This window comes from Triturus cristatus, chromosome 11, assembly GCF_964204655.1.
Source record: "Triturus cristatus chromosome 11, aTriCri1.1, whole genome shotgun sequence".
Taxonomy (NCBI): domain Eukaryota; kingdom Metazoa; phylum Chordata; class Amphibia; order Caudata; family Salamandridae; genus Triturus; species Triturus cristatus.
This window is the reverse complement of record NC_140594.1, coordinates 389,164,557-389,185,660: the sequence shown is the minus strand read 5'-3', so window position 1 is coordinate 389,185,660 and position 21,104 is coordinate 389,164,557.

Sequence of the window (21,104 nt, the reverse complement as noted above, 5' to 3'; positions counted from 1 at the left end):
TAATTTAAATAGCATTATTGTATTTCTTTTATAGCACTACTCATCCCAATGCAGGGTTTCAGAGCGCTTTACGTAACATACACGTTACACATTGATGAGAACTCATGCAAGTATGTAAATCAATGTACAAGATGTGTTACATAAGACAGTGAGGGTTAAAAGGTGCAGGAGTCACACATTCTTCCTAGCTCACTGTGCTATATTAGAAGGATTACAATTTATGAACTGCAAGTAACAATTAGACATCTATGTTAAAAGCAGTAACCCACTTACCTATCTACATAAAATAAAAATCGTCAATCCGCATGTTACATGGTGTGCTTTGCAGGAAAAACCTTAACCTTCTATACTACATTGATTCAAATCTGGGACTAGACAAAACACAGATCTATTCAGCAAAAGTGTTAACCTCCAGAGTTATCTTACCATTCTTAGAACATTGGAATGTGGAGCACTCCATTGAATACAATGGAGTGCTCCGAGCTTCTACAGGCTCGTAAAAGTCCGCAAAGCAACATTCCAATGTTGTTTTACAAAGGCCTGTCAGAGCCCGTAGGGATTTAAACCCCCTGGAGTTCCGAGAGACCTTTGTTTTATTTGTTAGAACATTCTGCCCTCTAGTGGCAAAATGTTCTAATAGCCTTATAGCTCTCCGTAGCTGGGCTATACCGGACATTAAAGTCCTACTCCCTTGTTAAAGGACGGCCGATATAGCCCGCTACGTTGGGCTATAAGGCTATATTAGAACATGAAATGTTGAGAGCTCCATTGAAGACAACGGAGTATCTAGGGGCTTGTAATGGCTGGTATAGGCCTGGTTCCCCAACATTTCAATGCTTGTCTTCCTGTTTTTCCCTTTTTAATTTAGAACATTCTGCTCTTAGAGGGTGGAATGTTCCAGTAGCTTATAGCGGTAACCCTTATTCCTCAGGCTATACCTGTTGTTAAAGACCCTCACTCTCATTATAGGCCCTCACCTCCGGCGCGGCCTATACCTCGGGTTGAGAGCATTTAACAACTGGTATAGCCCTTGGCAGAAAGCTATTAGGCTATAGTATTATTCCCTGAGATTTACTGGCACACAAATATCTTTGCAGCAGGTAACTTAATCCCATAAGATATTTTAAAATGCAGACTTTGCAACAAATTAAGCAGAACAGATATACTTCCATGTTTCTCCTTGTTGTCAATGTCGTAGTGACGGAGTTTACAAAAAATAAAAGTATTAGCTGAGGCCCAGATTTTGTGTTGGGGTTGCGCCCCTTTTTTGGCACAACCGGATACAAAATCTCATTTGTTAAATCTTGTAATGTGCTTAAATGTACTCATGGTAGACCTGCTAAGCATATGTGTGAGGTCTTAATATCTGACTTCACTTCTTATGATATCACTTGGTGTGAGGTCATTTCCTGTGATGCCACGTGACGTGAAAAATGACGCGCTGTGACATCATGTGCTGTGATGTCCCGTGCCATGATGTCACTTGCATACTGCCTTAGTCTGTTAGTCCCCCAGCTTCTTGTGCCCTGGGAGCAAAGAAAGTAAACATAGAGCGATGGTGAAAAAGAAGTACGAAAAAAGCGCCGAGACAGAGGAAATAGCCGATGACACGCAGACAGAGGGGGTAAAAGACAAGGAAACTAAAACATTTAGAGCAAAGAGACAGCTTAAAAAAGAGAGGCACCCAGGAAGATAGAAAGATCAACAAATAGAGACATAGATAGAGAGGGTTGCAGAATGCTTCTGTCAGAGCTCAGTTATGCGGTTGTTCCAACGAACACATAGGCCCTGCACTGCCGCCACCCCCTGATGATGCATTAAGTTGTGTATTTTCTTGGCAGACGGAGCGCCTAATCACTTCCAGCTGTTTAATTGCTGGTATTTATAGACGGTTATCAGTCTCAATTATACCGAGACCCTGAGAAAATGTATAATTCGAGCGACGAGAGATTGGTGACATTAGAAAGTGAGTGGAAGGACTGCAGAGCGAGGATGGGGCCTGGGAAGCAGGTGACATGGCAGGGACTGAAGGGCATAATATGCATGGGGCAGAAACAGGCGACTGGCGAAAGAAGGCATCCGGTGTGCCCGCGCCCCTCCAGTCCCACATCTTTGACTTGTCACAACCCGAGCATAGACGCAGGGCCGGACTGGGGCACGGAAATAGGCCCGGGCACGGAAATAAAGGGGCCCATGTTGGCAAACCGGAAAGCTAAAAAACAGTAGCCCACATTTGCGAATCAGGCGAGTTTTGAACTTGTAAAGCCACTCTGTATGAGTATTTTGCAAGTTATGCGAGACTGCATGCACTTGGGTTTACTGCAGGCAATGTTTGTTTTAATCAGGAGCGTAGCTTGGTCATTCAGATTGGGGGGGGGGGGGGGGGGGGGAGGGAGGGCGCGTCAGATTTTCCGGCAATCGAGTTGGCATATAATGTTTCAATTCATTATACAACAAGCAGGGAGCATGAGAGGGAGTTAAGGGTCAGTGGAAAGGGAGAGGAATGTGGACTGTTAGGAGTACTAAGTGAGAGAAACAATATTTTGTAAAAAAAAGAAACGATTTTTAAGACTTTCAAAACATGGGGAAAGTGTCTTTTTGACAGAGCGCTCATGCACAAATCTGAGCTGAAAGTCGACAGACACCCAGCTGCAGCCCGTGCAGGTAAGAGCGGCGGGGCCAGATTGAGGGGGGATTCGACAGATGACCACGAGGAAAAAATAAATAAATAATCGATTTTCCCTCGTTGTCTGTCGAAATCCCCCCACCTGGACCCACTTCTCTTACCTGTAAGGGTCGCTGCTGCAGACACCTCACCATATCCGGCTGAGAGCACCTGTACCCAACTATTCATCAGAAAAGACATTTATTAGGGCAGGGTGTAACACCCCAAACACCCCCCACACGGTCACACCCCTATAGCTACGCCCCTGATTTTTATAGACCAAATCAACAGTAAAATTGGGCTCACCTGGTCATAAAACAGGCCCACGGACTGCTAAAATAACAGCTCATGCAGAGATCTGTCAGAGCATCCCTTCAGGCAGGGTCTGATCGCCCTAGAGGCCAGTCCGACCCTCCATGGACACTGCTGAGCATGTCAAGGCCAAAACCCCTGTTTCACCTACGGGTGCATTTACCATCTATTCTATTTCAAGGCTTTCGAAGAGGACCCCTGAATAAGGGCAAAAGGGGAGAGAACGAGCGCGAGCGACCGCCCCTGCAGGTTGGACGGTGAACACCCAGCTGGGTTTGTTGTGGGGCGGCGTCTTTAATATAGATTTAAGGGCAGAAGCATCCCACCTTGGCCAAGAAAGCGCAGTCATGGGGAAACACAATAATGGTATGCAGATATCTTATCACAGGGTGAAAATATGATTTTCCCCATACGGCCTGCAGGTGGGCTAGAACTAGCCCCGAGGCACCCTGACATCCTGCTCGAGAGCCGAAGTGAGCTGTAATGTCACTGCAGCACCTGTGAGGAGCACGTGTGAGTAGGGAGACACAACTAACACACATCGAACGGGCTCAAATAAATGGAAGGGAAGGCAAGGGGGCCGAGAGAGGAGAGATATCCGTTTAGATAGGGAACTCGCACATCAAATAGGGCATAAACGTTAGCGCTGTGTGCAGGGCCGGCTTTAGGTAGCGGCGGCACTGTATTTGGCAACTCTGCCAGGGACAGCGGGTGCTAGAAGCTGCAGTACCTAATTATGGGTTTACAAATTAAGCACTGCATCAAGAAATAATGTTCAGAAATTTCATGCCAGCTTACATCTTCCAGTAAAAAACAAACATCACACAGTGAGGTCATGTTTGCTTTACCCCACACACCAAACAGGGTTAGACAAAGAACAGGTGCAAAGCCCTATCTGAAATACAAAAAGATGAAGCTCTTTACTTTTCACAAATTTTGAATTCGCTCGTGACCAATCCCTGCAGTAAACCCGGTGCGCTTCACTATTGCTCCGCTAGCACTAGAAAATAACAAAAGAACAACAGGTTCTTCAAAGCAAACAATCATAAAACATAATTTCACCTGTCGAGCTTTTTTCCCCAGATTCTGGTTCATCCTGAGGTGGAAGATGCCACAGGTACACCATGGCTCTTGCTCTGAGATCTACTGGTTCCTGCGTTTCTGTGATTGGCGCAAGTAACCTTCAATCACGCCGCCCCTTCACCTGGCCAATCCAAAGCACTCCTCAAACACATACTTACCGATACACTCAGACTCCTTCCTGGTTAACAAAACCAGCAATCCAGGAGAGCACTCACCTTCCAAAATCAGACACACCATGGCCTGGCACTGCTTGCAAACACAATCTATTGATATGTTTTGCAGTTTTTATTTAGCGCGAACATGACCCAGGTATTGGAACCTTTTACAACATGAGCACATTACAGAAGGTCACGTTATTTTTTTTCGAGGAACAGAGAGATTATGTGATTTGCCCAGAATCACAGGATGTTGAGTGACACTGAGGCTCGAACCTGGTTCTTTAGTTCCAAAGTTGGCAGTTCTGGCCTCATACCACATCCTCTCTCCCCAATATACACCCTCCTCCCCTCTCAAAACAATTTCCCTTATAGATCAATCAATCAATCAGGGAAGTTGTAGAGCGCACTACTCACCCATGAGGGTCTCAAGGCGCTAGGGGGGCGCTGCTACTGCTCGAATAGCCAGGTCTTGAGTAGCCTCCTGAAGGTTAGTAGGTCTTGGGTCTGCCATAGGAGGATGGGGAGGGTGTTCCAGGTCTTGGCGGCGAGGTAGGAGAACGATCTGCTGCTGGAGGTCGCTCTTCGGATGCGGGGGATGGTGGCGAGGGCGCGGTCAGCGGAGCGGAGCGGAGCGGAGCTGGCGGTTCGGGGTGTAGAAGGTGAGTCGTCTGTTGAGGTATGCTGGTCCGGTGTCGTGGAGTGCCTTGTGTGCGTGGGTGAGGAGCTTGAAGGTGATCCTCTTGTTGATGGGCAGCCAGTGCAGGTCTCTCAGGTGGGGTGTGATGTGGTTGTGTCAAGGGATGTCAAGGATCAGGTGGGCCGAGGCATTCTGTATGCATTGCAGTCGTTTCAGCAGTTTGGGGGTGCGTAGAGGGCGTTTCCGTAGTCCAGACTGCTGCTGACGAGGGCCTGGGTGGCCGTTTTTCTTGTGTCGGTGGGGATCCACCTGTAGATCTTGCGGAGGATGTGGAGGGTGTTGAAGCAGGAGGATGAGATGGCGTTGACTTGATTGGTCATGGAGAGTGTTGAGTCAAGGACGAACCCCAGGTTGCGTGCGTGGTCGGTGGGCGTTTGTGCTGCTCCCAGGGCGGTCGGCCACCAGGAGTTGTCCCAGGCTGAGGGGGTGCAGCCGAGGATGAGAACCTCGGTCTTGCCGGAGTTCAGCTTCAGACGGCTGTTCTTCATCCATTCGGCGACGGCTTTCATTCCTTCGTGGAGGGTGGTCTTGGCTGTGAGGGGGTCCTTGGTGAGGGAGAGGATCAGCTGTGTGTTGTTGGCGTAGGAGATGATGTTGAGGTCGTGCAGTCTGGCGACGTGGGCGAGCGGGGCCATATAGATGTTGAACAATGTCGGACTGAAGGATGATCCTTGGGGTACGCCGCAGATGATCTTGGAGGCTTCGGACCGGAAAGGGGGGAGGCGGATGCGCTGGGTTCTGCCAGAGAGAAAGGAGGTGGTCCATTCCAGATCCCTGCGTTGTGGAGGCGTGTGTGTAGGGTGCGGTGGCAGACCGTGTCGAAGGCAGCTGATAGGGCCAGGAGGATGGGGGCTGCGGTTTCGCCGTTGTCCAGCAGGGCCCTGATGTCATCGGTGGCGGCAATGAGGGCTGTTTCGGTGCTGTGGTTGCTGCGGAACCCGGACTGGGACGGGTCTAGGATGTTGTTCTCCTCGAGGTAGCGGGTCAGCTGCTTGTTGACAGTTTTCTCGATGACCTTTCCAGGGAACGGGAGCAGGGCGATGGGCCGGAAGTTCTTAAGGTCCCTCAAATCTGCCTTGGGTTTCTTGAGCAAGGCGTTGATCTCGGCGTGCTTCCAGCTCTCCGGGAAGGTCGTGGTCTTGAAGGAGATGTTGATGGCCTTGCGGAGATGGGGTGCAATGGTGGTGCTGGCTTTGTTGAAGATATGGTGTGGGCACGAGTCTGGCGGGGAGCCGGAGTGGATGGTGTTCATGATTTTGATGGTGTTGTCGTATTTGATGTTAGTCCAGGTGAGCAGGTGGTCGTTGTGGGTGGTGGTCGTGGGGTCTGAGGTGTCGTTGGCTGTCGTGGTGATCTGTTTGTCGAAGCTGTCGTGGATGTGTGGGATCTTGCAATGGAAGAAGGTGGCCAGGAAGTTGCACAGGTCTTGCGATGGTGGGATGTTGTTGGTGTTGGAGCTGGGGTTGGAGAGGTGGGCTCGGGCGAGGGCGGTGTTTAGTTGGTCTTCGGTGATTTTGCTCCAGCAGCGGCGGGGGATCTGCTGGGTGCGGTGGTGCTTGGTGGGTTTCTGGAAGGTGAAGTGGATGCAGCGATGGTCGGTCCAGTGGAGTTCGGTGGTGTGGCTGAAGAAGTCGTGGGAGCTTGCGGAGAAGATGGTATCGAGCTCGTGGCCGTCGGAGTGGGTGTGCGTCATGATGAGCTGGCGGCGTCCGGTCCTGGTGGGCGGGTTGGCGGCTCGGAGACTGGTGAAACTGCAGCTCTGGCAGGAGAAGGGTCCTTTGGTACGCTTCGGGCTGGCCAGGAAGCAGGTGTGCGCTCGTCGTCCAGTGTTGAGTGCGTGGAGGGTGTTGGCGTCGTAGTGAAGACGGGCGTCGTGGTGTTCACGGTGGCCAGGGGTTCTGGCGCTGGGCGCAGTCCAGGCATGGACGGGCGCAGATGGGCTTGCCTTAGGCGCGCCTTCGGCGCGCTAGCCGCGCGGCCGCCATAACAAGGGGAGGTGGGAGGGAGGAGGCAGCTGGGAGGAGGGAGAGGACGAATGGGTGAATGGGGCGGGCCGCAGGGGACGCAGCGGCGGGAAAAACAGGGGCAGTGTTAGAAGGCGACCTCAGAGGAGCCCGGAGGGGGGCCCTGACTATCCTGAGACCAACCCTCGAGGTATCGTAGCCGGGCACTGGCGGGAGACTCCTCAGGGGAGGAATCTCGTATCTAGGATCGTACACTCGGCACCACACGACAAAGAGACGCCACACCGTGAGTTCTTAAGAACAAATCTTTATCAAATCGGAGTCGTAGGATCTTTATGATCAGCAAGGCAAATATATACAAGTAGAGCACGGGCTCACAGAGTCTTGGGGAGGGTAGGAGGTAGCGGGACAGTCTTTGGGGATATGGATCAAATGCAGGGGCGTACCCGGCGCACAGCTCACAATCCTCGAGCTGGGGGATACGCTTGTCGTCGTCGGGGTCCGGCGGGCCCAGGAGAGTCTGTGGGAGCCGTGAGTCACTCAGCAGGGCTCAAGCACAAGTTCAGAGGTCTTACGATCTTCAGGGAGCCGCGAGTCACTCAGCAGGGCTCAAGCACAAGTTCGGAGGTCTTACGATCTTCAGGGAGCCGCGAGTCACTCAGCAGGGCTCAAGCACAAGCTCGGAGGTCTTACGATCTTCTGGGAGCCGCGAGTCACTCAGCAGGGCTCAGGTGTTTCCAAAGGCGAATCTGCCTGATAGTCCCAGAGCACCCCTTGTTATAGGTCGACTCCTCTTTGATGTCCGGAGTCTGTGCAGGCAGGGGTCTTGTCACCTGGGGGTCGCTTGTCGGGGTTTCCTGCCAGTGTCTTTTGATCCTTTCAGGGCCGGGTTGGGAGGAGTCCCAGACACCCAGCAGGCGTGGAGCCAGCCCTCGGGGAGGCCGGAGGGCCGATCGAAACCCACCTTCCCAGGCGAGCTCAGAGGTGCGATGGAAACTGCTCCTCCCTCTCTCATCCCAATGGGAGCGCGATATCCTCCAGCCGGAGTGGCGCCTCTAGGCCAGGGTCGCGCTGGGGACCGGGCGGCCATCGTGGTGCATGAAGTGGGCACGCGGGCCCGGTGTGGCCGAAAGGAGGAAGGCCACGGACAGGGAAGTCCGGGTCGGGTGTGTGTGTGTTCTGGTGGGAAGGATCGGCTAGGCCGTGTGCTCGGGGGCTGCCTGAGGTGCATGGGTCAGGATATGTGGTGCGGGGACACGGATGGCCATGCCACGAGGCCGGGTCTAACACGCGTCCCCCCAGCTGAAAGCTGGAGAGAACTACCCATCGTCTTGGGGGTTCTCTTCGCTGAGGCGGAAGAACCGGGAGAGGCCATCGGCGTTGGCGTGGTCAGTACCAGGGCGATGTTCCACGGTGAAATCCATCCCCTGGAGGGAGATTGACCACCGCAGTAGTTTGGGGTTTTCTCCTCGCATCTGCATGAGCCATCGCAAGGGGCGATGGTCGGTTTGGACTTTGAAATGGGTGCCGAACAGATAAGGGCGTAACTTCTTGAGGGCCCAGACTACGGCGAACACCTCGCGCTCGATGGTGCTCCATCTCTGTTCTCTGGGCAACAGCCTTCGGCTGAGGAAGGCTACGGGCTGGTCTAGGCCTTGGTCATTCACCTGGGACAGGACGGCCCCAATCCCATGCTCGGAGGCGTCCGTTTGCACCACAAACTCCTTAGAGTAGTCGGGGGACTGGAGGACGGGGGCAGTGCACATGGCCGCTTTCAGGGCATCGAACGCCTCTTGGCAGGCAGAGGTCCACTGCACTTTCTTGGGTTGTTTCTTGGACGTGAGTTCCGTGAGGGGACCGACCAGGCTGCCGTACCCCCGGATGAATCTCCGGTAGTAGCCCGTGAGGCCCAGAAAGGCTCGGACCTCTGTTTGGGTAGTGGGTGGTTCCCAGGCTAGGATAGCGTCGATCTTGGGCTGTAGAGGGGCGACCTGGCCGCTTCCGACCTGGTGCCCCAGGTAGACTACCGAACCTTGCCCAATCTGACACTTGCTGGCTTTCACGGTGAGGCCTGCCTGGCGCAGGGAGGTTAGCACCCTCCGGAGGTGCTGGAGGTGCTCACTCCATTCGGAACTGAAAACTGCGATATCGTCTAGATAGGCAGCGCTGAACTGTTCCAGCCCGGCCAGGACTCTATTTACCAGTCGCTGAAAGGTGGCCGGGGCATTTTTCATCCCGAAGGGCATCACGCGAAAGCGATAGTGCCCATCCGGGGTGTAGAAGGCGGACCGCTCCTTGGCTCCTTCTGTGAGCGCAATTTGCCAATAGCCGCAGGTGAGATCGAATGTGCTGAGGAACCGAGAAGCCCCGAGTCGGTCAATGAGCTCGTCGGCTCGGGGAATGGGGTGGGCATCGGCTCGGGTGACTTCATTGAGTCCCCGGTAGTCCACGCAGAAGCGGAGTTCTGGGGCGACACCGGGGGCAGCTGCTTTCGGGACCAGGACCACGGGGCTGGCCCAGGGACTGTCTGAGGGTTCGATCACTCCCAAGGTCAACATCTTCGAGACCTCGGCCTGAATGCAGGACCGGACTCGATCAGGGACTCGGTAGGCTCGGTGTTTCACCGGTGGGCTGTCTCCGGTGTCCACGTCATGGACACACCAGTCGGTGACTTGGGGGACCAGAGAGAATAGGTCGGAAAACTGCCCTAGGAGCTGGCGGCAATCCTCACGTTGCTGGGAAGTGAGGGATGGGGAGAGGTTCACTCCTTCTACAGAGCCATCCTTCTCTTTGGTACACAGGAGATCAGGGAGGGGATCCGACTCCTCTTCGGCCCCGTCATCGGTGGCCAGCAGGAGGCTCAGTTCCGTCCGCACAAAGTGAGGCTTGAGGCGGTTCACGTGAAGGACCCGGAGGGGGTCCCGGGGGGACTGGACGTCCACCAAGTACGTGACCTGGCTCTTCCGCTCAATCCCTTTGAAGGGCCCGGTCCATTTATCCTGGAGGGCGCAAGGTTTCACGGGGGCCATGACCCATACCTGCTGGCCCGGCTGGAACTCGACCAGAGTGGCATTCTGGTCGTTCCAGCGCTTCATCTCTTCCTGGCTCGCCTCCAGGTTGGCCTCGGCCAGCTCTCGGAACTTCCTAGTCTGGTTTCGGAGGGTCAGGATGTATCGGAACACATCTCGGGGGGGCCTCGGGGCGCCGCCTCCCACCCTTCCTTGACCAGGCTGAGGGGCCCCCGGACGGGGTGCCCGTAGAGTAACTCGAAGGGGCTGAACCCCAAGGATTTCTGGGGGACTTCCCGGTAGGCGAACAGGAGGCAGGGGAGCAGGACGTGCCACTTACGCCGGAGGGGCTCTTCTAGTCCCGCGATCATCCCCTTCAGAGTCCGGTTAAACCGCTCTACCAAGCCATTTCCTTGGGGGTGGTACGGGGTGGTGAACTTATAGGACACTCCACATTGTTGCCACAGGGACGTCATGTATTTGGAGATGAAGTTCGTACCGCGATCGCTCACGACCTCGCGGGGAAAACCCATACGGGAAAAGATTCCCATCAACGCCCGGCCCACCACGGGGGCTGTGACGGTGCGCAGGGGTATGGCCTCAGGGTATCGGGTGGCATGATCCACCAGGACGAGGATAAAGCGGTGACCTTGAGAGGTTGGGGGGTCCAGGGGCCCCACGATGTCGATCCCGACACGTTCAAAAGGGGTACTGACGACAGGGAAGGGTTAGAGGGGAGCCTTGCGCTTTCCTCCGCTCTTCCCACTAGCCTGGCACGTGGGACAGGACTTGCAGTGGGCTTCTACATCCGCTTTCATTCTGGGCCAGTAGAAGTGAGTCACGAGGCGACTGTAGGTTTTGTCCTGGCCCAAGTGGCCTGCGAGGGGGACGTCGTGGGCCAAGCCCAGGAGGAGGTCTCGGAAGCGTAGGGGTACCACCAGCACCCGGGCAGATCCTAGCTCCACCGACTTCTGCTCGCTGTACAAAAGGTCATTTTCCCAATACACCCGGTGCGTTCCAGTTTGGTCGCCCGCGGCCTGGGCCGCTGCTTGTTGCCGGGGCCCGACCAGGGAAGGACAGGTAGCTTGCTCCCGGCAGAACTCCTTTTGGGAGGGGCCCCCCTCGTGGCGACACTGGGCCAACTCGGGCAGATCGCCTAACTCGGGGACCTGTGCGGAGTCGGAAGGTGGGGGTTCGTCGCTGGCGACTGACCCTCCTTGTGGGGGGATGTGGGGGCCCTCGGCGGGGACCATCCTGTCTTCGGTGGTCGGGGCGCCTTCGACTTCCCCAAGGGGGGTCAGTCGGGCTGCCATAGATCGGGTGGTGGCGCACACCCACTCAGGGAGACCCATCATCCCTAGGTGGGTCTTGCGCTCGACTTGTTTCCGGGGGGAACTTTCCAGGTCGTTCCCTAGGAGACAGTCGACTGGCTGGGAGGTTCTCACTGCGACTTTCAGTTTACCGACCACCCCTCCCCATTCAAAAGGCACCAGGGCTACCTTACACAGACTTTCCGTATTGTCAGCGGAAATTACCGGGCAAAAGATGTTGGGGAGGACCTGATCTTCGTTGACTAAATGACTGAGGACACCGGTGATGCTGGCCCCGGTGTCACGAAGGGACTCTACATGGTGGCCATTGATCGTTACGAGCTGCCCATATTTCTTCGTGTTGGAGGGCAGGAGGCTTCCAGGGACCATTTCTCTATCTCCTAATGATGCTAGGGCCATGGCGGCGGGTTCCCACTCTACGGTCTCCTCAACCTCCTCCCCCAGTGCTACATTGGCTATCTGTCTAGCGGGGGGTGCTGTCGGGGTGATGTGTGGGGCCATGGGGCATTCAGGGTCGTTGGCGTAATGGCCGGGCTTCTGACAACGGAAACAAGTGATGGTCACCCGGTGCCCCTGTCTCACGGGTGGGCCGGATACAGCTGGTGGGGGCGCCGGGAAAGGCGGAGGTTGGGTTTTCGGGGGACTGAACTGGGACTCTCTCTGCCCTCCCTGGTCCCCCCCCCCTCTCTGGCGGGGTGGTCCCTGACTGGCTCGGGGGTACTCTCCTACGGGGCCCAGGGAGACCCGGGTGTTGGTCCAGCGATCCGCCTCGACAGCCAGCTTTCTCGGATCCGTGAGCTTGCTGTCGAGCAGATGCTGGCGTAGTTCCACAAAGCAGTTCGCAGCCAGGTGTTCCCACAACATGAGGTCGGTTAGTTCTTCTAGGGTGGTTACCTTGCTGCCCTTGATCCACCCATCGAATGCACGGCTGAAGAAGTTTACATACTCCACCCAGGTGGTGCCCGGGATCTTCCTGCAGTCCCAGAACCGCTGGCGGTACATCTCCGGGGTGAGGCCGTACCTTGTGAGGAGGGCCTCTTTCATGTGGTTGTAGGAGGTCTGCATGGAGGTTGGCAGGTCGAGCAGGGTTTCTCTCCCTTCGCTCAGAAATCGTCCCCACAACCCGGCCCCCCAATCCTTCTGCGGGACCCGATGGGAGGTCATGGCGACCTCGTATGCCCTGAACCACTGTTGGATGTCATCGTTTTTGTAGTATTCTTTGACCACATCCTTGGGAATGTGGACCTTCTGCTCCGCCGGGGAGGCCGCCTCTCGGTTTCCCGGGGGCCGCGCTTCTTCGCTTTTTGCTTTTAGCTCGATTTCCTTCAAGCTGCGTTTGTGCTCCAGTTGGAGTCTCCTTCCTTCGTGTTCCCATTGGAGTTTCTTCTCTTCTAGTTCTCCTTGTACTCGCATCTGTTCCACTGCTAGCTTTTTCTCGGCTAATTTCAACTCGCCCTCGATTTTAAGTTTGGCCAATTCGAGTTCGTGATGGCGACTTCTCTCTCTGTCTGCGAGTTCCTCCGGGGATATGCCCCCGTCTGTTACGAAGCTTCGCACCTGGTTGCTGCTGCGTTCTCCTTGGGAGGGTCTAGCTTTGTCGTGGAGCTCCACCGCTCCTTCTGGGCGGGGGGCTCCAGAATCCACCCAAGCTTTTAGTGCCTTCTGCATATCTTCTTTGGTGTTGAGACCAGTGGTAGCGATTTTTAGTTCTTTGCAGAATTGCTTTAGTTCTCTGTGCGTGTACTCTTCCAGTTGTTCCGCCTGGAACACGGTACTGGTGTCGTTTTCTGTGAGAACCATGGCGTTTCCTTCTGCCATCTTTGTCGGTGGTGCGTCAGCCGTTCACGGTACGGTCTCTAGATTATGGGCCCGAATCCCGTCGCTTGCCACCAATGTTAGAAGGCGACCTCAGAGGAGCCCGGAGGGGGGCCCTGACTATCCTGAGACCAACCCTCGAGGTATCGTAGCCGGGCACTGGCGGGAGACTCCTCAGGGGAGGAATCTCGTATCTAGGATCGTACACTCAGCACCACACGACAAAGAGACGCCACACCGAGAGTTCTTAAGAACAAATCTTTATCAAATCGGAGTAGTAGGATCTTTATGATCAGCAAGGCAAATATATACAAGTAGAGCACGGGCTCACAGAGTCTCGGGGAGGGTAGGAGGTAGCGGGACAGTCTTTGGGGATATGGATCAAATGCAGGGGGCGTACCTGGCGCACAGCTCACAATCCTCGAGCTGGGGGATACGCTTGTCGTAGTCGGGGTCCGGCGGGCCCAGGAGAGTCTGTGGGAGCCGCGAGTCACTCAGCAGGGCTCAAGCACAAGTTCGGAGGTCTTACGATCTTCAGGGAGCCGCGAGTCACTCAGCAGGGCTCAAGCACAAGTTCGGAGGTCTTACGATCTTCAGGGAGCCACGAGTCACTCAGCAGTGCTCAAGCACAAGTTCGGAGGTCTTACGATCTTCTGGGAGCCGCGAGTCACTCAGCAGGGCTCAGGTGTTTCCAAAGGCGAATCTGCCGGATAGTCCCAGAGCACCCCTTGTTATAGGTCGACTCCTCTTTGATGTCCGGAGACTGTGCAGGCAGGGGTCTTGTCACCTGGGGGTCGCTTGTCGGGGTTTCCTGCCAGTGTCTTTTGATCCTTTCAGGGCCGGGTTGGGATGAGTCCCAGACACCCAGCAGGCGTGGAGCCAGCCCTCGGGAAGGCCGGAGGGCCGATCGAAACCCACCTTCCCAGGGGAGCTCAGAGGTGCGATGGAAACTGCTCCTCCCTCTCTCATCCCAATGGGAGCGCGATATCCTCCAGCCGGAGTGGCGCCTCTAGGCCAGGGTCGCGCTGGGGACCGGGCGGCCATCTTGGTGCATGAAGTGGGAACGCGGGCCCGGTGTGGCCAAAAGGAGGAAGGCCACGGACGGGGAAGTCCGGGTCGGGTGTGTGTGTGTTCTGGTGGGAAGGATCGGCTAGGCCGTGTGCTCGGGGGCTGCCTGAGGTGCATGGGTCAGGATATGTGGTGCGGGGACATGGATGGCCATGCCACGAGGCCGAGTCTAACAGGCAGGAACGTCGAGGGAAACAGAAGGCAAAAGGGAACAGGGCACAGAAAAAAAAAACAGGGAACAAGGAGGAAAGAGACAAATAAATAAAACAGAAGCAATACAATACTGGGAGGAGGGAGCAGACGGATGGGCGAGCGGGGTGCGGGGCCACAGGGTACGCAGCGGCGGGAAAAACGGGGGTAGGAACGGTGAGGGAAACAGAAGGCAAAAGGGCACAGGGCACAAAAATAAAACAGGGAACAAGGAGGAAAGAGACAAATAAACAAATAATACAGAAGCAATATAATCACAGCAAAAAACAAACCTACGGCCTACCACTGGCCACCAGGGATGAGGCGCAGGTGGTAGCCTGTGGGTGGAGGAGGGCCTCAAACTCTCCTCAGCAGGACTCACAGGTGGTGCTGTGCAGCGTGGGGAGCGACCTGCCTATGAAAGGGTCAAGAAACTTTCCATTTCTGTCCTTCTAATACTTTATGTTACACTCCCTGAATATTTACCTTCCTTTGCTAGTGGAAACTTTGCTGTAAACGTGCGTTGGGGCATATTATCAAGAAACGGCGTTAAAAGTTAAAGCGGCGATAATGGGCTTGATAATATGCCCTTGAGATTTCCCATAGAAGCCCATGTTCTGGTGTTAACATGGGCTTCTATTGGAATTCTCTGCGACATATTATCAAGCCCATTATCGCCACTTTAGCAGCAGTTTTCTGCCACTAAAGCGGCGATAATTTTAACGGCGTGCTTAATAATATGCCTCATAATGTTTAATTAAGTAAGTAACACAGTTTAAGCTTCCTAAAACTGCCCTGTACAACCTGCATTTCATTCTTATTCCACTTGGGCTCAGTGATATTGTGCCACCATTGCCGTGAAAGCGCAGATGTGGGAACTCTAATGGGCTGCCTCGGATAACCAGAACTTGTTTCACCATCAGCCGGGGCACATGGCACCCTTTTCGGGGCCTACTGAACGGTCAAAGCTGCTTGTGTTGCATCCCGGGCTGGCCGGGGGTCAGCATTTTACCAGAAGGGCAGCACTGATTATTTTTAGTTCAATTGTAATAAAAAAAACATTGGGAAAATCAATAGACTTGCAGTTTCACTTGGTTATACACATTTAAAACAAGTACAAACAGAAATCACTTCAACAGTAGTTTAAAGCTCTCCGTGTTATTCATAAGTAATGATTTAAGCAGAGGAAGAATGAAGGTAGTGCGGCTCAAGCGCCAGCTTCTGCCCCTCCGGAATCTCAAGACAAAAACAATGTCTGTATTTTTCTATGAGAAAGGGGGAAATCCGAACAGCACAACTCGCTACTAGTGGGGGCAGTGCCAGTGTCAGCCCCAGGGGCTGGCAGGCGTGCCTTGTCACAGGCCCTAGTTCAGCCCCGTCAAGGTCACGTCAAAAGAATCCTCCGTCACGTGACTGTTGTTGACCAATAGAGAGCTAGAAGAGGCGCTAGGAAATCTGATCATATAAAAATGCCAATAATACTCGGAGTCGGTGGTGGATGAAGCTCGCGAGTCAGGTCGAGTATTTTCAGCTAATGAATGTTCTAATTTGGATCGACCAGATCCTATGCCCTTCGATCAAATATCTCAATTCTTACCCTCAATGCCAATATAATATAATTTGTTGAAAAGCAATCAATAGGGCTGCGTTAAGTCCTCTCCCCCGCCCAGGCGGCTTCAGAGACTTACATTCTAATAACATAATTTCCACCAATTAGGCCTGGAAATTGAGATCAGTCACGGAAATTGCTGCTGTGGTCAGCCTACGGTGTTCCGCCAAGATCCATCTCCGGAGAGTGATAGAAATTTCTAGACAAATATCAGTGCTCCAGTGACAGAGGTGGAGGGAGAGAGGGAAAGAAGGGAGAAGAAGGTAGGGATGCAAAGGAGTGTTTCTTGGGTTTTAGTCAAAGTAGCCCATGCGCCAAGGGGCCAAACAAAGGGCCCTCCCAGTGCAAGAAATTGGAATTGCATTTATATAGCGCTTGCTACCCCTGAATAGAGGTGTTGAAGCACTTTTCGGCGGGTAGCACGCTACTCCGGAACCCGAAAAGGATTAGTGGTGAATTAATATAGATAAATATGGAATTAATTTGAGCGATGGACATGTGAGTCTGTTAACTGGATTGAAAAAGGATAGTGGGGGATAGAAGAGGGAAGGGTTTGCATTTATATAGCGCTTGCTATGAGGGTCCCATATACAATATACGCTGATGTGGATTGCTTGCTTGAACGTAAAAGCATCTTTTTATTGAGCTTGCGCTGACCGGACTGGCATCACAGGAGTGCAGCATGTATGATGGTCAGCGGCTGGTGAGTGCCTGTGAGCAGGGCCGGAGTGGGAACCAAAACCGGCCCTGGCAAAGTGCTCGGCCGCCCCTCCAGCCCCCCCCCCCCCGCCCCCCTGGGGTTGGGGGTGCCGCCGAGCTCTTTGCCAGGGCCGGTTTTCAGCCGATTTTGTTTCAGGGCCGATTTTGCATAACGGCCCTGTAACAAAAACGGCCCCCAAGGACCCAAAACCGCCCCCCACCCGTGCGGCGCACCGGGGGATAGCCCGGTGCCCGCCACGGCCAGTCCAGCCCTGCCTGTGAGAGATACAGCGAGAGCATGAACTATCAAAGGGACATAATAAGCTGGAAGAGGAGAACATGCAGAGGTGGAGTGGAAAGAACAGCAAGAACGATAAATGCTAGGAACTTGTGTGGCAGAGAGAAACAAGCATTGGCAAAGCCATTAAGTCTTGCCTTTGGGACTTATTTATTGGCTTTGGGAATGATTTTTAGTAATGCTGTACAGCATCTCGATGTTGTACATTATGGCGAAAGGGAATTTAAAAAAAGGAGCTTTGACATGTCCACTGTCTCATTTTGTAAGTGTACACCTACAAAATAGCACAGGTGCTTTTTTTCTTTTTCTTTACCAATCCGAGTTGAATGGGTTACAAATGTTTTAAAAAGTAGCACCAAAGTGTTTTTTTTCTTTTTTTGAAACACAGGTGATGGGAAGCAACACGGAGGGCACAGGTGGAGAAAGAAGCAATACGGAGGGCAGAAGCAACAGGAGAGGTGGGGGAAGGAAGCAACATGGAGGATGCGGATGGGTAAAGCAATATGGTGGGTGGGAAAAGCAACACTGTCGATCGAGGATTATGGAGCGCATGGGGGAAGAGAAACATACAGACTAGGGGAAGGAATGTGGAGCTTTTGGGGAGAAGCACACAGATGAGAAAGCAACACAGAAGAGAAGCACTAAAGGCGAGCACAACATGGAGGAGGGTAGGGGAGAAGCACATGGGTGAGACAGAACAACACGGAGTGCCGTGAAGAGTAGAAGAGCTGTACACAGGGAGACAGCTGAAAACACATGTACTCTTGTGGAGTGCTTAACCAAAAAGAAAAAAGTAGTGCTTCAAAAGTGAACAGTGGAAGTACACAAGTAATGCATCCATGCTCTACGGGAGGGACAAATGCAAGAAGAGGAAGTGAAGTCCACAAAAGCTAAAGAATAACGAGCATTGGCAAAGCTAATAGGGTTTTGCCTAGGCAAGATCTATTGGCTTTGTCAATGTTTTTTAGACTTGTTACTAAGAGGGACAAGGTAGATAATGATAAAGTGTATAATTGAATAATTGTGCACTACTACACCTTAACACGTGTAAGCATTTTCATACGTTTTTAAGGAATACAGGCCGTTCATGTCTGTAATCACTACAAAAACAGAGGTAAAGCATTCGCCCACATGCAGGGCACAATATTAGCTCAAATGTTACACTTTCCCATACCCCTCAACGCAGCTGGCATTAATCTAAGATGGCAGGCACTTTAATGAAAACAATTAGAAGCACTATTCTATTCTAGTTTTGTTAGGCATATAGTCAAGTTTTTATTGTATGTCTAGGGTTTTCATCTTTTCTCTCTATTAAGACCTTGATTGCTCCCATTACCTACTAATAGAACGACATCTGAAATATCTTTAGCGTGTACCTGTCCGAGTTCTGTGGCAACAATCACTCTAAGCACCAACTTCCTGAACTTCGCAGTAAAACCACCAGCAATCTCTGAGACACCCAACACTTCATAGTTAACATTTACCACCCATGGGTCGCATCCTACAAGTCACTGTTTGTGTTGGCATGGAGAGGGACATGTGTGCAGGCCATGCCTAGACCCGCCTAACAGGGCGGACATCTCAGAACGAATGTTTTTGGAGTGGAGTGTCCAAAGTGGAACATTTCTTAAGAATGATAATTTCCAATAAGCAGATGAAGCGCATTCAAAAAAGTATGTTTTTAAAGAAGTTGTACAACAGCGCGGACTGCTGCGCAGTATGTCTTAAAACAGTAGGTGGGGCTTTGGGGTGGAAGGCAACTAGAGGGCGGAGCGTGGGGAACAAGAATGTGTAGAATGGAGGGCCGCAGTTGGGATTAAAGACAACAACGGTGGGAGGTGTTTTAGAAAGAATAAATGGTGGGAGGAGGGAGGGTTAAAAAGATCAGACGGCGGGTGGAAGGTAGGGGTGAGGATTGACACCACAGAGAGTGGGAGGAGGGTGGAAGTGAAGGAGATGGACTGCAGACATGCAATCTCTAGGAGAGCATGCTAAAAAGGAAAAAAAGAGTACCCGCAGGAGCCTGCAGCCACTGGAAGGGAACTTGCCACAGGAAGCTATTCTTGGTCCATTCTCCATGGCAGGAATGAAGACTCGAAGCCCAGGAGGAAGACGGAGGTGAGGAATAGGCGCTGACCAATAAAATACACAGAAAAAGAGTGATGTGGAAGCCAGCCAATGGTAAGTAAAGGTAAGTAACGGGTGGGTTCTAAGCCCCTTTTTTTGCAAGTGCTGCGCATACAAAACCTAAAAGCAAGCAAAAGAGCATGACAATGAAGCAATTTAATGGTAAGCAATGGGCAAGCTCTACGCCTGGTGTAAAATGACAATAGGTCTTTCCACCCACAGACAGATGTGGAGCGAGAAAACAGCAGGGACCGCTGAGGAGAGAATAAACTGTAGGGACTGATAGTAGGAAGAGAGGGAAGCTGAGCAAAATTGCACGGAGAGGGTGAACTGCAGGTGCTGATATTGGAAAAAAGCGAGGAGATCAAGAATTGCTTCAGAAGCAAAGAAACAAGCATTGATAAAGTACATTATTTTGCCATTGGAATCTAAAAATGTTAGGTAAAATCCACAGCCTAAACGGACCTTTCACACATTTCGAAGACATACGTAGTACCCATAATTGTTTTGATGTGTTATGATCCTAAAGGCATTTCTGGGACAGGTTTAGATTTTCTTTTGGGTTTGGCTTTTACATTGTTTCACTGTGAGTTTGTGGATAGAACAGCACTTCCCAGCTGTTTTTTTTTTTATTTAAATGGGGGCATCCAGTAAATGATGTCACAATATCATCAAAAATAGGAACATTCTGGAACTCCTATGGTTGCTGATTCTTAGTGATGCAGCACGACTTAGTGAAGATATTCTATACACTGAATGACTCCTTAAAGCAATGTTTATCTGTATGATGCTTAACTGTGCTGGTGACATCACCCTGATAGAGAGATGCCAGTATTGTCATATGTAGAATGTTCAGGGTATGCTGGTGAATGACCGCATCTTGGCAACTGGTTATAGGATTGGGTAATAAGCAGGAGACACAGGGCTCTGCTGTTCAATCAAGTGTGCAGAGTGGCCCACACCTGAGAAAGTTCCAATGTTGCGTTATGCCCTCTATTCACGATGAAGGTCTCGCACTTCCTTTTCCATGGCTAAAAGTGGTTCGGCCTGGCCTCTTACTTTAGAAGAGATCAGCCTGAGATTAAAGAATGTAGGAATATCATTTGCATCCCCTGGTATTGATGAAATATTGGTATTACTTGTTCTAATAAAAGAGCTGAAGGACAGAATATGAAAATGTACTTAGAAAATGAATGAATGAATTACCAACTTATAAAGTGCAAACAGATGCCCAAGGTTGTCCAGGCGCTGAAGCGGTTACACTGCCAAGAGGGCGGGAGCATCAACCCTCTACGAGGAACAATTACAGGGCAGAGAGTCATGTCTTCAAAGACTTACAAAGATGATGGTGTGCCTCATGACAAGAGATGGATACGAGGGGAGTATTCCAGAGCTTGGAGGCCGCCACAGCAAAGGCTCTTCCTCCCCATCTTGCCATCCTAAACCTAGGAATAGCCAGCCGATTTTTATCGGAAGAGCGCAGCTGTGTAGTGGGGACATAACATTGGAAGAGCTGTTTAATTCCCTCTGGGCCTGAGTTGTGAAGCGCCTTATGAACAATGCATGGAGCTTTAAACAATTGGGAGCCAATGCAATTTCTGAATAGCAGCTGAGATTGAGTGAAATTTAAGAAAATCCAAAACAAGTTTCGCTGCAGCATTCTGGACAAGTGGTAACTTATTAATGGATGCCTCATTGATGTCCATGTAGAGTGCATGACAGTAATCCATCCTGGATGAAGTCATGATCACAGCTGCTTGTTTACGAGCGTTGAGAGAGAGAAACAGAACTATCTTCCTAAGGGTCCATGTAACCCAGAAACAAGATGAGACAGTGTTATTAGCCTGAAGATTAAAAGACAGCTTATTATCAACTAGGACACCAAGATTTTCCAAACCAACAGGACAAGGACATTGTCTCAGCATTCCTGGCCATCAAGAATGGGTCCAGATAGATTGTTGGCTACCAAAGACCACAACCTCTGCGTTATCCCCATTCAGTCGAAGGTAGTTATTTACCATCCAAGATTCCACACCCTGCATGCAGCTTCTGAAGTTGGCGGCAGAAGCCTCTATATCCTT